The 18,524-nt window shown below is 37.7% G+C and overlaps 1 protein-coding gene across 1 annotated transcript in view; it reads left to right on the forward strand.

Annotated features, from left to right (window-relative positions):
• rsrc1 (arginine/serine-rich coiled-coil 1) overlaps positions 1 to 18,467 on the forward strand; it is a 288,468-nt gene extending 270,001 nt beyond the window's left edge. Inside the window, exons 8-10 of the mRNA XM_052018264.1 lie at positions 12,713 to 12,816; positions 15,901 to 16,044; positions 18,188 to 18,467. The gene's annotated coding sequence lies outside the window, so the exon portion shown is untranslated. The remainder of the gene's footprint in view (positions 1 to 12,712; positions 12,817 to 15,900; positions 16,045 to 18,187) is intronic.
• Positions 18,468 to 18,524: the final 57 nt, after the last annotated feature.

Genomic DNA, 18,524 nt, shown 5'->3' on the forward strand with positions numbered 1-18,524 from the left:
TTAATCCTGTTGTCATGGAATAATTCATTATTTATTTAGAAATTTCCTTGTACAGCTGAAATATCAAGATGGTGTTCCTAGTTTGATTGTAAGTGGAAATCATGAAGATTTGAACACATTCTTTGAAAACATGGGCACATTATAGTCATTTACTGTGTGAAAACCTAATCTCAGTAAACACTGGAGGAATATAACCCATAATTTTACTCATAATTATTAATATTAAGCAAGTATTATTTTGATGTAGAGGAACAAATTACATTATAGTACTTAGATTTATGGAAATAAACTTTTAATATTTTTCAATAGGAAACAATTTGTGGAGTTAGAATGTTTTTATTTAATAACTGTTCATTTAGGTTATTCTCATGTGACTAAAAAAAATTAGAAAAAGATTCATGTATAGATGCAAAGAGCAGCTTTTTGTCCTGTAGTGTACAAAAAATTGTAGTCTTATAAAACGTATTTTTCTTTACTAATTGCCTGTGGAATAGCTGAAAAACTATTTAAGAGATTCCAAATTTATGCACTTCTATAATCAGTAAAATAAATTCACTAAAACCCTTTTCCAACCAAGAATCAAGTGACCTTCATAAATTTCATGTACAGGCATTTTTCATCCTCTTATTCCATATGACCTTGAAGTCACCTGCTTGTGTTTATTGAATCTTGTGCTTTCATTAAAGACCATGACATTATTTTTTTACTGAATCTAATTCAGTTGTCTTCATCAGGGAAAGATACAAGTGTGAGCCAATGTGTTTTGGTGGAGGTTGCGTGCACACAAATCTTTGAAAGTGAGCAGGTTGAGAAAGCTATGAATAAGGCATGGAATCTTTGCTTTATCAATGGAGAATAGAGTACAAAAGTAATGTTAGATGAAATGTTTATAAAATATTGGTGAGGTCTCAGCTGGGCATCACGGGTTCAGAAGGATGCTGTGATCTCTGAGGTGGAATGGAAGATATTGCTACCAGTGTTATTAGTTCTCTGGAGAAAAGGGAGAAGATACAGTTGTTCTCCTTGAAATCGAAAAAATTGGATTTGATGGAGGTGTTCAAACTTATAGATGGTTTTGATAGAGAAAATAATGAGAATATTTTCAGTGGCAGAAAATTTGATAAATAGAAAACACAGGTTTAATAGCATAGAAATTTCTTCTCTTGGAGGGTAGTGAATCTCTGGAATTCTCTGTCCCCAAGATGAGAGGCCAGATCATCAGATATAGTTCAGGTGGAGATAGATAAATATTTGGAAGATTAAGTGTTATGGAGAACAAAAGAGGTGTTGAGACCAGCATAGATCTGCAATGATCATATTGAATGGCAGGGAAGACTTGAGGGGCCTGGTAGCGCACTCCTACTCCTATTTTCTTGTGTTCTCAGGGTGAATAACAAAAGAGGCAGAGGCAATAATACCTTTTTTTATGCAGTGATGTGGATATGATCTGGATTGCATTGCTTGAAAAGGAGTTGGAAACAGATTAAACAGTGATTCTCAAAATTGAATTGCATTTAAACCAAAAAAGAGGAAGATTTGCAAGGCTCTGAGGAAACAACTGCAAATTGAGACTTTCAAAGAACTGACAATGGCGCCATCAAAACCATCTATAAGTTTGAACACCTCTATCAATAATTATTCCAAATTTGATCAATTGATGAATGAACTCAATTCATACTATAAACTATTAACTGTGCAACATCCAAATGTGCAATGGTTTTGTTATAAAAGCTGTTGTAGAGAATCTCCCAGCAATAATTATTGTAACCCAGAATTTATTTTGGATATTTAGTTTAGCTGAAATATCCATTATTTTAGAGGTATGGATGAAACAGTGCTGCATTTTTCATCATGCTCAAGATTTGATTCTGATCTGCATTTGAGATGCAGTTTTCCACATTGTTGCAATGGCTGTGTGTGCATTAACATGGTTGTCAAATGACTAGGAAACTATCAACAGAACAAGCTGCATCTTATTTTGACAGTAATTGACATTAATCTAGCAGTTTCACAGGGTGATTTCAATTATGCACAAGCTTCCCTATTGGCACATATATTTCAGGGTAGTTCTGGGAATGAATTTCCCCAGAAAATTATGAATGTGAAAACTCATAATTTTCACAAATAGTGCATCCTGGTTCACCTTAAGAACTTTATTATTAGTCGGTTTATAATCACAAAAATTCAAGCAAAGTGAGTGACACTCATTTCTTCAACCTTAACCAGCAGCTAACCTCTACCCTTTCACATTTGGTAATCCTGGTTACAATTCCTACCTGCCAAAGTTGTTTGATTTTGAAGAAAACCCTACATAATGGTGGGAGGGGGGGGAAGGTTGGGGGGGTGGGTGGGGTGGGGTGGGGTTGGTGCTACTGTGGTCTATCATAAGACTGGGAATATCCTGGTTCCAGCCCAGGGCCCATTACCAAAGCAAAACTGCAGTTTCAGGTCAGAGTTACAGCTGGAACCAGTAATGAGATGCTTATCAAGAAGAGAAGAAAAAAAAATTCCTGACAAGGCCTCTTGGGGCAGTAAATCAATTATTCTGTTGAGAATTCACCAATTTGTTGTCCCAGGAGAAAACAGTGATCCAGATCTGCAAATTCTATATGCCTGGCTACACTCACATGACTGTATGTAAGAACAGGTGGTGAAGTTGCCTTCCGAAATTTCTCAATTGTACAGTTTATGTAAAAAGAGATAGATAGGTATAAGTTTATTGCTTTTATTACAGTTAAAAGTGCACCCTTCTGAAAATTTGAGTGATGTATATTTTAATGTTTCTAAATTTTGGTAGAAGAAATATATCCCTGACTCCAACAAATAGTGTGGTTAAATTTGGCAGTAATATTTACAATACTGAAAACATTTATTTATGACAGTGATAAATGGCAGTGCTTCACAAAATAGGTTAATTCCAGGCGATGATATTTGTTTGTTTTACTGTGGAGACACTCTCACTACATTCTTAGAACAGATGGTTTATTAATTCTTGTATAGATTTATATGTAACTCACTGCAATTAGAGAGGAGTTGTGTTTCACTGTAAGAGTGTGTTGGTTAGTCACATATTTTTGATTTGTTAAGTAAAAAGCTACTGAGAAGAAGTACATTAAAAGGGCAATTTAGGGATTGAGTACTAGATTGCATGTTACTGGAATAGAAAAATATTGCAATGGCTTCAAGGCTGACTGTTCTAAAATGTTGAGAATTATTATTTCATTCCATTGCTGAAATTCAAAGTTTTGAATCATTAAGTAAATTATAGGCTATTTGGAACCAGAATGTGAGCAGAAAAGGAAAGAGACTGAGCAGAGCACCATTTTCAAACATGTAGTTTCTTAGGTGGTTTGCAAGGGTAAATGCTGAGAAGATGTTTCACTTCATGGGAGAGTCTGGGACCAGAGGCATAGTCTTGGAAGAAGGAGGCATCCATTTAAGACTGAAATGTAGAAGAATTTCTTCAAACCGTTGAGAGTCTATGGAATTTGTTGCCCTAGGAAGCTGTGGAGGATGAATCCTTTCATATATTCAAAGCTGAAGTAAATATTAATCATTAAAGGAATCAAGTATTATGGGGAGAGGGTGAAAAAGTGGTTTTGAGAAAGTTGGGTCAGTCGTCATCTTATTGAAGGGCAGGGCAGGTTTGAAGGGCCAAATAGCCTACTTCTGTTCCTATTTCTAATGATCTTAATATTGGACCCTCTTGTTATATTAATGTGATCATTGTAGCATGCATTGTAATCTCCTCAAGATCAAAGTGATATTGGAAATATTAAATCCAAGGTTTACAAAGTCATGTTGCTGAGACAAATAAAATTGAACAACATTTTAACATTTTCTGTACAAAAATGGTTTCTGAAGCTATAACTTACCAAGTTTCTTCTAGAGTAATTAATTTATTAACATTTCACCTTTTACTTGAAGCATTAGAAAATGGTCAAAAATTCATCTGTGTTTTAGAAATAATTGGAAGAAACTAATTGGTATGTTTATTGTCGCTTTATTTTCCTTATTTCCTCACATGGTATGAGAGTGGTTAAGTTGCTGAACAAGCATCAGAGAGCCTGGACTATTGGTCCAAATAGATGAGCTTAAATCATGTTTCAGGAATTTGAATTAAGTATTTAAGTCGATTAGCAATAAAAAGAGCTACTCTCAGTAATCATGACCATGTGACTACCAGTTTCTCATTTAATACGCCACCTGGTTTACTAATATCCTTCAGGGAAGAAAATCTCCAATCGTAACCCAGTCTGGTATATTTGTGACTCCGACCAACCAGCATGGTTGACCTTCACTTCCTCCTGAAATGGCCTGGTTGAACTCCACATCCTGTGAACAAATACAAAGTAATTTTAATTATAGAATCATAGAAATCTATGGCTTGGAAAGAGACCTAATAATATCAATTTCTGCATGTAAATAACTAAATTATACTTCTTCAAACATGTGATAAAGCAAAATAGAACTACAAAGCAAAATAGTTGGGTGGAAATATGTCAATTTATTGTGACTTGCCAGTTGGCTAAATTATCTCCAAAGGTCAATGATAGCATGTTTCCTTTTCCAGTGTGAATCTTGTACTATAAATAATATTTGTAAATGTTCATAATGGAACATTATTGTAGATATCACAAGATTTCTAGTGTCGCGGTTAGCGTAACACTTTACAGCACCAGCAACCCGGGTTCAATTCCAGCCGCTGTCTGTAAGGAGTTTGTACGTTCTCCCCGTGTTGTTCTGTTTTTAAGAAGTAAAACTTCCTCTTCAGAGTGTTAGCAAATTGTTTTTTTTCTTCCCATATTTGAAAACCTGGGCCACCTTTTCTTGGGTGGGTTCCACATCTCAATCATAGTCCCATATTCCCTTCTTGATGTTATCACAGTACTTCCTAAACTGTAACTTACTTCTCAAATTTTTTTCACTTCTCTTATAACCATTTTTTCCTTCTCAGACAACAATTTCCTCCCGTATCTATTGTTTTACTTTCCCAGTCATTGCTACCTACATTGTCAACACCCTTACATTCGAGATATAGATTTACCTATTATGTTTCATTCCATGATTCAATAATCATAATTCATTATTAAAGAAAATGTACTTGGGATTGTTGACTACAAATCACTCCATTTTACTTTAAAAAGTTTCCAATTAACTTTCAGAAACTAGCTAAAGCGCTATGTGTAACCTTGACTGCAAGGTGTAATTTGACCAAACCTTCATTCCCATTGTCAAATCATGTTCAAGGCAAGAGGAATATCAGTCTTCTTACCTCTGATTTCTGTTCTGTATACAAGAGACTATTGACTGCATGTGTGTTGCCAACAGGTTAGACTTGGGATCAAGCTCGGCAATGAAGTTGGCTTTGGTTGATTAATTTGCTGACCAAAGCACATGTAGCAGGAATGCCTTTGCATTGAATTAAAATAGAATATACAGTACAGTACTGCACAGGAACAGGCCCTTTGACCCACAGTATCTATGCCAACCATGCCAGTCTAACTAATCCCATCTGCCTGCACAAGGTCTGTATCCCACGCTACCCTGCCAGTTTGTGTGCCTGTCCAAATTGCCTGTTAAACGTTGCTGTTGCATCTGCTTCCACCACCTCCCCTGGTAGTGTGTTCCAGGCACCTACCTCTCTGTGTAAAAAAAACTTGCCTCACAAATCTTCTTTAAACTTTTCCCCTTTCATCTTAAAGTTATGCCCTTTAAGATTTGACATTTCCACACTGAGAAAAATACTCTGTCTACGCATGTCATAATTTTATATACTTCTATCAGGTCACCCCTCAGCCATTGTTGCTCCAGAGAAAATAATCCAGATTTGTCCAACCTGTCCTTGAAGCCAATAATCTCTTATCCAATCAACATCCTTCTGCACCCTCACCAAAGCCTCCACATCCTGTAATGTAGCGACCAGAACTGCATGCAGCACTCCAAATGTGGCCTAACCAAGGTTTAATACAGCTGCAAAATGACTTCCCTACTTTTATGCTTAGCACCCAACCATATGCCATATGCCTTCTTTACCACAGTTTATGAAACTGTACATCAGGACTTCCAACAACAGCCACTTTCAATTTATGTGCATTTAACACAGCAAAATGTACAAGGAATTTCACAGGAAATATCCATATTCATACTGAATTTGGCACCAGACTAAAGGGGGAGTTGTTAGTGGGATGGTTAAAAGGTTAATAAAGGGGTAGATTTCAGGAAAGTATGGGAGAGAGTTCCAGAACTTCTGTCTGAGTTTGGGAAGCAAAGCTGCCAGCATTTGGGGAAAAGGGGAATACTGAGATGTTTGATATTGGAAAATCACATATCCCTTGATTAGCTGGAGGGCTGAAGGGAGGATTGATGCTGTTGAGAAATTGGAACATGTTTATTTTAAATTCAGATCCATGAGAACAAGGGTAACTGATGAGAGCTTCTTGATGTATGTTAGGATATGGATAATCACATTTTGGATGTGTACATGCTTGTGTCAGGTGGAAGATAAGAGGCTGACCGTGAGAGCTTTGGAAAAGTCAACTCTTGTGTTCTCAATAACATGAATGAGGGCTTCAGCAGCAGATGGACTGACATTAGAGATGGACAGCCTTAGAGGTGGAAGTAGGCAGTCCATAAGCTGTTGAGAATACAGGGTCAGAAGCTTAGCTGCAGATCGCACAGAATGCCAGTTTTTAACAACAAAATGTTATCATACCTTGGAACACGAGCATTTATTATAAGCATTTACTATGTCATTGCTTTTCTCAGCGAATATAATCCAGATCATTCTGGCTTAATTTTACTTTAAGAGCTAGATGACTTGGTCCCTTTTATGATGTAAAACTACCAATTATAAAATTTAAACTATACATAACAATCAGTTACAGACAAGCTCTTTAAATCCTGATTTTATTTTGAATTTTAATGAATTAGAATATTACAAACCTTAGATTCAAAGCATTTCAATGAGCAGAAAATAAAAGCAAACAGAAAGAAAGGATTTGGAATAAATCAGTAGTAGAAGGTTATTGGGCAGACAGAGAGATAAAAGATAGAAGAAGCCAGTAATTGCCTTTAAGATCAGACTACAAAGCATTACTGTAGATTTTACAAGGCCAGCCAGCTACAGAAAAGCTGTAATTTATGAGCTCAGCGTAAAAGAATAGCATAATTGCATTAAAAATTAATGCTAATGAGCACTAAAATGGTGAAGGTGGTTATTATGAAAGTTTGTATTCATCTTCTCTGGGCTGAATGATGGCTAGTGGCTTGATTAATGGCTTAATTTCTATCAATTAGCAGGCAAAAATCTCCTGTGAGGCAAGGGTAAATTGAGCATTGAATTACATATCTGGCCCTGTGTATTTGAAAGAAGGAGCTGCCTATTGTAGACATATCTCTGACTTGGCCTGAGTGACAAAGGTGGTATAGTCTGTAATGTCTGTGTTACCTCTCCTGACAGACTAGTTGTATGTGGTTACGGGGTGTTTGAAGATGGCTAGCAGATGGCGCTTAATGGCCGGTACCTTGTAAACACGCTGTGTTCTGGTTCATAGTAAATTAATCAGTTGGGTCAAGCAGAGCTTTGGAATAGACAACAATATTGTTGGCTATTCAGGCCATTTATTTTGCAATCCATTATGAGCATGATATGAGTCTTTCAGTATTTGTAAGAAATAAATTTGATATTAATCAATTTAATATAATTTCCAGTATAACTATAATAAAATAAAGCAAGGGAGAACTCAATTCTTTTGACATTATATATCACAGGAATAGTTGTAAAATGAAGCATTGTTATTTTTTAAATAATTTGATGCTTTCAAGTTTTAAGGAGATTTTCAGAATTAATTAGTTAATGATTTTAAAACTATCAACTTAATAGGAATTGTATTCCTGCTTGAAGACCAGTTAAATCACAGCATTGGCTATCAAGGGGTCACAGCAGCAAAACTGATCATAAAATTGCCTTCATTTATTCTTACACTGTCTATTTGGAAAATGTTAAACACTTGTACATTTCACGTGTTATTTCATATAACAATCTTTGTCTTCTGCTACCTTGGTAACCAAGTACAATCTTTATAAAATACTTGATCTTTGTAAAAAGAAATCCTGGATAATTGCAGGAATTAAAGTGAATTATACATAGAGAATGTTAATTAAAGCTTAATTTCAGAAACAAACATATATGCAACTTTATTAGCAAAATATATAATGTATGTTTGCATGACCTGACTGAGATTTATTTACAGGTTTAAACAATTACAGATGAAAATCGTATTATTTTTCAGCAGATGTATTGAAGTTAACAATGTAATGAAAAATAATATGCCTGAGCCTGGAGTAAATTATTTTCTCATTTAGAAAGTTTCTTCTTCCTGCCTAACACCAAGTATCATTCCTTTCTCACAAAAGCTAGCATTTATTTCCAGGCACTAGAAAAGGCAGCAGAATGTACATAATAGCTGCCCAGAGTAACCGAACCTCTGCTTCTGTTTTCCTTTTTTTTCTTTACATTTAGAAAGACCAGTTCATTTGATCAATCCTTCAGCAGTAGATTTTTTCCGTGTGAGGTTTTCAACTTTGATAAATAACAAAATGTTTTTAATGGTGCAGCTTAAGGTACAATCCCTACCATGAGTTCCAAATTTAATTTTTGACATTATTCAACATTTGCTCTCCTGGTTTCTGAAAGTCATGTTTAGTTTACTGATGATGCAAGAGTTAATTATTTTTGGCAGCTGCAGTTACACTTCAATTATCAAACTGTTGTAAAGTGCTTTTAGTTGTATGTTGACAAATGTTCATGCCTTCAAAGTAAGGTTGATGATCTAACTTATGGGTGTACTAATAAACTGTTGGACCACCTTGGTTAGATCACTGCTTGCATTTTTACCATGTGTAGTACAATTGTTGCCCAGTGCAAAGCCAAGTTTAAAGTTCCAGTTCAATCAGTTTGATCTTCTGAGAATTTATAATGGTACTTTTGACATATTTTACATAAAGTGTTCTTCTTTATAAGATTAAAGTTTAAAACTTAGCTGTCCAAGAAATGAAATTCTATACACAGACTAGATCCATATAGATCCACAGTTATCAAAACTGTGTTTGACTGGTGTCTGTGAACCAACTCTGGTAAGTGTACAGTACAATTATGACAAGCATAGCCCATGAATTTTAAATAATCAATATTGGATTTGAATTAATAATTATCCTATTGCTTTTATATTTAAAGAGAATTTAAAAAACAGGGATATGTTACAATGAATTCTGCAGACCAATGTGTTTCTTTAATGTATGAAAATAAATATAACAGTTTCCATTTGCAGTATAATATAAACTGTTAACATAGTTCTGCATCATGCTGCCTAATAGTACAGATGTCCAAAATCCTTGATATGGTAAGGTTGAAGTATTTTCTTAAAAGTGCAAAGTGTGTCTAAGGGCTTGGAGACTTAACATTTGACAGAGTTCCTCAGGTGCTTTTGACAACTCTCCGAACCCTTCACTCACATTGTGCCCCCTCACAGTCATTCCCCCAAATCCCCAACCCTTCTTCCTCTGTTCAGTACTCCCAACATGTTCCCACCCATCCTTTGCTTTCGTGTCAAATATTTCCTCCATAACACCATCCATACCTACATGGGTGAATGTGGAGCTGCAGGACGGCTCCCACCACCTCCTGATATTGTTACCCTTTGTCAATTGACAGAGTGGCTGAACGTGGTTCAGCAATCAAACTTGGGGAAGATCAAGAGGTGGGAATTAGTGGTGTGCAAGGGTTTCAGAGGGTCATAAGAAATAGGGAGGGGAGAGACGAATGAGGGGTTTGAAAGCAAAGGTGAGAATTTTAAAATCAAAACGTTGCTTCACCAGAGGCAAGCACAGGAGTGATGGGTGAATGGTGCTGTACAAGTTCGGACCTGGGAAGCAAAGTATTTTGAGAACAGAATAAGAGGACACATCCCTTGGAATAGTTCAAGTCTGGAGCCAACAAAGGCAGATGAGATTTCAGCTGCAAGTAAAGCAGAAAAGACCAATATTATGTTGGTGGAAATAGACAACCTTGATGATGGCATGAGTTCCATTTCAAATTTTGCCAATCAGAAGGATGGAATCTGTAAGCAGAGTTTGTAACTGGACCAAAATGTCATTTAACATATGTAGTGTAAATGTGAGTACGACAGGGTGAGAGTTAATTCCACATGTCAATTTAGTAATTGCTATTGCAAGGAAATATTTAAAACAGACTTAATTTAGGAAATACAAAGAATATCGATGCAACTGTGACAGCTTATTATCTGCTGACCTCTGCTGGTTGACATGTCATATTGCTATTTGAGACCTGAATTGTTTAGAATACCATCTGGTGGCGATGTTCTCAAACTGCATCTATTCAAAAAATGAGCAGTTTCCAAAGTCAGGGAATTTATCACTCTCTTAACAATTTCATTACCTTTGTGTTCCTGTTTCTTTATCTGTCACCTTTTCAATATCTATCTGTCTGTCTCCTCTTCTGTTGCTGCCTCCCTAACGTGTTTACTCCTCTCTCTTCCCCACATCCTCGATAGTATAGATTTCAGCTTCATTTATTTAAGCAACATTTCCACGATCGTCATTCTGACCACACATCATGCTCTGTTGAAGAATGTCTGCTGAAGCACATAACTTCTGTTGTAATTGCTTACACCACTTCGACTAAATTCTGGGTATATGAGCCATTTGCAATAGCTCATATTAATTATCAATTATACATTACCAAATCTCAGTGCTCTGGAAGAACCCAAGCAGCAGAGCTTACAGTGCATAAACTGTAACGTTGTAGCTATTCACTGTGTACTCCTATCACTTGGGTTCCCTTGTGCCTTGTAGGCACAGATGGGTACAGCATATCTGAAAACAAATTATTCACAGAATGAGAGAGAGTTACATCACGGAGGGAGGCAATTTGCCCCATTGAGTTCATACCAACTCAACTAGTGGTTCAACTAGTGCCATCCCCCAACAGCCCTGCAAACTCTTTTCCTAAAGATACTGATCCACCTCCCTTTGGAACGCCATAATTGAATTTGCCTCCAATGCACTACTTATCCCAGTAGTGCATTGCAGAACCTCCCCTCTCCTTGTGTACAAAAGGCTTTTCCCGTGTTTATTCCAAAATCAAGGCAACTTTACATCAAACTGTGTCAGATACCTCTTAATGTAACCTAGTCACCCTTCTGCTTTCCTTTAGTCACAGCCTTCTGTGGACTTTGTCTGTCCTAGTTGTTGCACGAAGTACTACCTCAGTAGTTGCAGCATAGCTGGTGAAAGATTGCAGAATTGAAGTGGAGAAGACTGAATTTAGCCTTGTAGTATGACCTTGAACGATCCCGAATCTTGTAGGCTTAGCATTTCACTGCACAATCTTGTAAGAATGGCAGAAGACCAGGCTGCCCAACTGACAGGCAACACGATGGGAATTGACAGAGGTAGGGTCACAAATATAATCATGAGAGGGGACAGTGGTAGTGTGTGCGAGCCATGAAATGTGGGTAAGAGTCTAATAGCAGTATATATGTGTGAAGATGCAGAGAAGCATATGAATATTTGACAAATGAATCTGTTGATAAAAAGTTATTGGTAGATGAGTGGTGGGTCAGGTGATGCTCTGAACAGTGTGAGCCCAGTAGTTTATATGATGAGGCATTTAAAGATGTATTCACAGATCTTGACCACTCTGGTGAGCTTATTGAACTTTTTGAGGGACTGCATCCGGCTTCATGGTACTAAGCTCAGAAGACGATTTCCTGGAGTTATCTTCTCTTACTACCTTCCCAGTATGTGCCTGGAGTGTGTTCTATGGATGGAAAAATCTCCCTCCATCTCCTTGACCAATGTTTCCTATGCAACATTGGACTTGACTCTCTTCCATACTGGCCCTCTTGTGTGAGTGATATTTGCTGCTGTATTCACTTCTACCAATTCCTAAGCCTCATTGTACCCCCAGATCAAGTATAGTTTTCAGTAGTTTTCCACTGGCAGGAACAATTCCCAAAATTGGATGTCAGCGTTAAACCAATTATCATTGATAAGCAGATACTGCAGGGTTTGCGGACTGCTCGTCATTTAGAGAAACTTAATGTAATCTAACCAATCAGTGCTGTTTTATGAAAGGTAAATCATGTTTGACTTTTCAAGGATGTAACGAGCAAAGTTGATAGAAGGGAATCTGTAGGTGTAATTTTAGATTTTCAGAAGGCATTTGACAAGGTGCCACGTAAAAGGCTGATGCACAAGAAACAAGGCTCATGGTATGAGGAGAAGTATGTTAACATGCATTGAAAATTGGTGATTGCATAGAGAGTTGCAATAAACAGGTCTTTTCAGGCAGCAAGGATGCATTGAAGTGCCCCAAGGATCAATTCAAGGCCCTCAATTATTTATGATTTATATTAATGGCCTGGAGTAGGGGGCAGAGCATAAAATATCCAGGTTTGCCAATGACATGAATATACTGTAAGTGGAGGAGTATGTTGCGATAAGGATATTGGGATTTAATGTGCCAATTGCACACTAAGGCAGCTGCAGGAGGTAATTACATAACATAATTCACAACAGCAGTTTGTGTAATCACTTTGCATTCTGTATCTAAGTGTTTCAAGACCCTATTTGAAAATGGAAACATTATTCCTTAAAATTAAAGTCTTTTTAATTTACCTTTTTGCAGAAACTACAATTGAAGAACAGGTGAAACGAGTGAAAAGTATTGAAGCTATTGAAAGTGATTATTTTGTCCAACAAACTTTCAGATCAAATAGAGATGTGAAAAAAGTAAGTATATGTTCAAGGAGAATCAAATGGAGTAAACGTCACTTAGGAAACAATGATCGCAGTCCACAAGGTTGAAAATATCTTCAGAAAAATAACCAGAGACATCTTGAGTAAAAATACATAACTGGAGGAGTGTCAGTTTCAGCTGGTTGAAAATAGGTCTGGTCAATGTGAATTGGATTCTAAGACTGACAGGGAAATGTGTAATTGAACAATGTGTGGCCTTTAAAAAGAAGTTGGTGTAGGTATATACCAGAATCATTTTCAGCAGGGTTAAAGGTAAAGCAAACAAAGCCACCCTGGGTGTCAAAAGAGGTAGAGAGTAAGATGAGGCAAAAAAAGAGGATGCATGACTGATGTCAGTTTGATTATAGGAAAGAGAATAAGGCCCAACGTAGAAAGATAAGAGAGAAGATAAAAATAGAAATAAGGGGAAGAATGTGAGAGTGTCCTGGCATCTAATGTAAAAGTGAAGGAAACTTTTACAGGCAGAGAAATTCTGAATGGGTAACACAAGGAGAACTAGGGCTGATTAGGGACTATAATGGTATCCAATGCGGTGAAAATGGCAGGATCTCTAAGTGAGCACTTTTCGCCTTTTTTTGTTACCAGTATTGACCAGTCTCTGCCAGGGCCCATGCAATTTCTTCACTACGTTTCCCAAAATATCCCAGTAAGCAGTTGGTCAGGCCCTGGGGATTTATCCACCTTTATGCACTTTAAGACCACCATCACCTCCTCTTGTGTAATGTGGATATGTTTCAAGACATCACTGTTCTCTTCCCTGAATTCCCTAGATTCCATAACCTTCTCTACAGTAAACACAATGAGAAATATTCATTTAAGACCTCACCCATTTCTTGTGGTCTCACACCATAGGATCATCACACTGATCTTTAAGGGGGCCTACTCTCTCCCCAACTACCCTTTTGCTCCTAATATACTTGTAGTATCTCTTAGGATTCTCATTTACCTTATCTGCCAAAGCTATCTCAAGATCCCTTTTTGCGCTCCTAATTTCTTTCTTAAGTGTCTCCTACATCCCCTATACTCAAGGGATTCGCTTGATCCCAGCTGCCTATACCTGACATATGCTTCCTTCTTCCAGGGTTCCCTGATCCTGCCAGCCTTGCTCTTCACTCTGTCAGAAACATGCTGGTCCCATCTCACTTTTAAAAGCTTACCACTTGTCAGATGTCCCTTTACCTGCAAACAACCTCTCCCAATCAACCATTGCAAGTTCCTGCATAATGCCATCAAAATTAGCCTTGCCCCAATTTAGGACTTTAACTTGTGGACCATTTCCATCTTTTTTTCTTAACTATTTTAAAACTGATAGAATTATGGTCACTGATCTCAAAATGGTCCCCCACTGACACTTTTCACTTTCCCTGCCTCATTTCCCAATAGAAGGTCCAGTGTTACCCTTTCTCTGGTAGGGTAACATCTATATATTGCTATATATTGGGCACAATAAATAAATTCAACCTCCTCCAGGTCCTCAGCGCAATGGCAGTCCCAGTCAATATAAGGGAAGTTAAAGTCACCTCCTATTACAACCTTATTATTCTTGCAGCTGATCTCCTTACATATTTGTTCTTCTAGCTTAGTTATGTCGGCACAACATTGTGGGCCGAAGGGCCTGTTCTGTTCTATGTTCTAATTCTCGCTGACTACTCAGGGGCCTTTAGTGCAATCCGATCAAAGTGATCACCCCCTTCTTATTTCTAAGTTCCACCCAGATAGCCTCACTGGATGATCCCTTGGGAATATCCTTTAAGTGCTGCCATAATGTTCTCTCTAATCAGAAAAGCAACTCCCCTCTCTTATCCCATCTTTATCACACATGTAGCATCTGTACCTATCCTGAGTTCACCTGCCTTACCTGTCAGGCTCCTGACATTAAAATAAATGCAGGTTATTAAAATAAATGCAGACCTTCCTCTCGCTCCCTGCCCTGCTCTTACCTGTCCTGCCTACTGAACTTGCTTGCTTTAACTTCTATATTTGCCTCAGTTTTCTCATCTGCCACACTACTGCTTTGGAACCCACCCCACTGCTAGACTAGTTTAAACCCTATTGACAAGCACTAGCTAATCTCCCCGCCAGATTATTAGTCCCTCTCCAGTTCAGGTGCAACCCATCCTTCATGTTCAGGTCACCTCTGCACCAAAGAGATCCCAATGGTCCAAGAGCCTGATTCCCTTCCTCCTGCACCAGCTCCTCAACCATGCATTCATCTGCCCCATCCTCCTATTCCTACCCTCACGAGCACATGGCACCATGAGTAATCCAGAGATTACAACCTATGAGATCCTGCTTTGTAATCTTCTGCCTAACTCCCTATATTCACTCTGCAGGACCTCATCCCTTTTTCTACCTATGTTGTTGATACTAATGTGTACAATGCTCTGACTGCTCGCTCTCCTCCTTGAGAATGTTCAGCAACCGCTCGGAGACGTTCCTGACCCTGGCAACTGGAAGGCAACACACCATCTTGAAGTCTTGCTCGCAGCCACAAAATCTCCTGTCCGTCCTCCTAACTATCGAATCTCCCGTCGCTACAGCTCTCCTTGTCTCCACCATCCCCTGCTGTGCATCAGACCCAGTTGTGGTGCCACTGACCTGGCTGCTGCTTTCATTTTCCCTGAGAGGCTGTCTCCGTGTTCCCACACCACCACACCAACCCCCCCCCCCCCCCCCCTGCAGTATCCAAAACAGCATACTTGTTTGACAGGAGACCAGCCACCGGAGAATCCTGCACTGGCTGTCTGCCTGCCCTTCCTGGTGATCACCCATCTATCTGACTGAACCTTTGGTGTGACCACTTCCCTGAAATTCATGTCTATAACACTCCCTTTGACTGGTAATGTTAACTATGCTTCTCTTTGCACAGATGCTGCCTGACCTGCCGAGTGTTTCCAGCACTTTGTGTTTTTATTTCAGATTATCAGCATCTGCAGTTTTTTTTCCAGTTACTTAACAACTTTACTAGAATTCCCATGATAGAATCTGATGAGAGAAGATTTGATTTGCACTGAGATTTTAGAGAATATTTATGGTTCATCTTTACCTCTGCTTTAGGCACAAGAGCCTACAGAAGCTAAGCATGAAACTGCTGTGCTTAGCAACCGAGCAACTGACTTTAACATTGAAATCAAACAAGAGGTAGATTATCTTCCTTCTGCCATTAAGTACCAAGATGATGACTCGGTGGCTCATCCTAGTGTAAGTATTGCCTGACTAAAATACAAATTTATAATTTACTAATGATACTGAAATAAGAAAATATGTCGCCAACAAATTGCAAATAAACTGAACCAATGGAAGTTGTATGTATTGCTACCTCCTCTATTACTAAAATTTTAGCTTCAGTGAATTCTCAACTCCAAATCATTTGAGGTTAAAATTCCATTGAATATATTTTTAATGCATAGGTTACTATCTTTGTGTAAAATTCTTACAATGTCACAATGTCTTAACTGTTGATAACAAATTACTTAATGGAATTAACTGGAGTGTATTATCCACAGCATTAAAAATGCTGCTTTGTTAAATTTCAGTACCATGAGCACATGGTTTGTGGTTTTCATTTAGTTTTGTGGCCAAACCAACTACAAGATTCATGACAGCAACTTGCCAAGATGTCTTAGAGATCACATGCCAAACACATGACCACTAGTGCCTTGATGGAAGTGAGCACAAGGCACGTCAGAATACTAGCAACAGATTTCCCTCCACCTCTCACACCATCATGTCTAGGAAATATACCATCATTCCATCCCTGGGTAAAAATCTTGAAACTGCCTACCTATGGCATTTCATTAAATAAAATATGTCTCATCACCATCTCATTAAGGCCAATTATGGATGAGCAAGAAATGCTGGCCTTGTCAGTGATGAATGAATGAACAACTAATTGGGCCTGAATTAAAGGACATCATCTCGTCTTTACTTGAGGAGCATTTAGCCTCTTTGACAGATAAAATAAATAAATCTCAAAATTAGTAGAAATCCTTCTGTTTTTAAACTACATTTTAACATACTTTTAAAAGTAAGACAGGAAAGACAAATGGGTATGTTATGTATAACATGGAATTTCTGAAGATGCGGAAAGATGTATTTGATAGTTTTAAATTTCAGCAAGAACAAAAAACCTGGCAGTGGTGGATGGGACGGCATGCGTACCCTGTCCATTTTCATTTACCATTGGTTTTCATTTACCATTGGTTTGTTGCCTTTGCCAAAGCTGGAAATTACCTCCATTGTTTTAATTCCAGATTGACAGATACGTGCTCTCAGTTCTATCCCCTTGCAATTTTGTAAACTTTAGATTCAGATTTCTAGTGGGCAATTAATAATTTACTCCAAAAACGCCAAAATATTACATAGACAGTGCCTTCATTAGAAATAAAACATCTCCACCAGTTATTTAACACTACCACAAATGCACGTAAGAAGTATAAGCAGTTCTTCCTACCTAATCTTGTCATTGAGAAGGTCTGAGATAACATTCAAAAACATTTTGAAGAAAGCATGAACTAATAGCAAGATATATTTAGCATTTGGTATACAATGTTAGTTCCCTATCCCACACAAATGATCCAGATACCTGTCCTTCTGGTGTGATTCAAATGATGTTCACCATTCACTCTCTGGTACATCTAAATGAGATGGCAGCCTAATAGTGCAGCTAAAGTAATATAGTAAATTTAGTACTTTTAATAAAGTAAAATATGCCAAGGTACTTTACAGAAATGTTATCAAATAAAATACCACACCTACTACCTGAAGAGATATTAGGTTAATCCAAAGACGTACAGAAAGTATAAAAAGGGAACCTTGTTCTTAACTAGCTGAGGTCCTTTGCTTCCTGTTTCACTTATTTGTTTTGCACATCTTCCTCTACCTGGGGCTGCTTCCTTCAAACTGAAAGGTTTCTAATCTGATAGGGGAACCCTGTCCAGTGCTGCTTTGAAATTAGCTGATTGTCCCTGGAGTGAATAGCAGTGGTTGTTCCCAGGAAAAAATGTTCAGTGTTCCTCTACAATGCTCAGAGAAACGTTACATGTGAATAAAGAAGCAAATTTCAAAATTACTGCACTGACAGTCATGTTCCACAACTGAAAGATTGTCAGCTTTGTTTCCTCTCATTTCATGATGTTGTATCAGTCTGCCAGCCTTTACAACTGTTGTGAACGAACAAGCAAATGTGTTCCTATTCTCTTGCACAGACATTTTAACAACACTTTGCAAGAACTGAAACTAGACTTGAATGCATCACATTTAGAAAAGTTGAGTTGTAAATACTTGTAAATTATGTGAATTGTTGAAACTAATTCCAGCACTTGGTTCTATTCCACTGCTGCAGTTATTCATGGACAAGAAAGAAGCAGAAGAAAAGTGGTTCAAGAGATTAATCACTCTGCGACAGGAGAAATTGATGGGAAGCCCAGTATCTGGATTCTGAATGTTTTAATGTTATTTCTTAAATGATTGAGTCAGTAGCCAATAAGTTTGTTGTACAATTCATTGATTAATCTTGCTAAAGTAATCTATGAATTTCTACTCAAAAGTTGTAGTTTTCTGTTTTAGTGGAGTATCTGTATTGTGATCCAACAACATTTTTCTTTAATAAAAAATCTGCATATCCAGAATATTTTCATCTTTAAATTTGCAATTAGTCATAGTGGACAATATTGCTGAAG

The sequence above is a fragment of the Pristis pectinata genome, chromosome 6 (genome assembly GCF_009764475.1).
Source record: "Pristis pectinata isolate sPriPec2 chromosome 6, sPriPec2.1.pri, whole genome shotgun sequence".
Classification (NCBI taxonomy): domain Eukaryota; kingdom Metazoa; phylum Chordata; class Chondrichthyes; order Rhinopristiformes; family Pristidae; genus Pristis; species Pristis pectinata.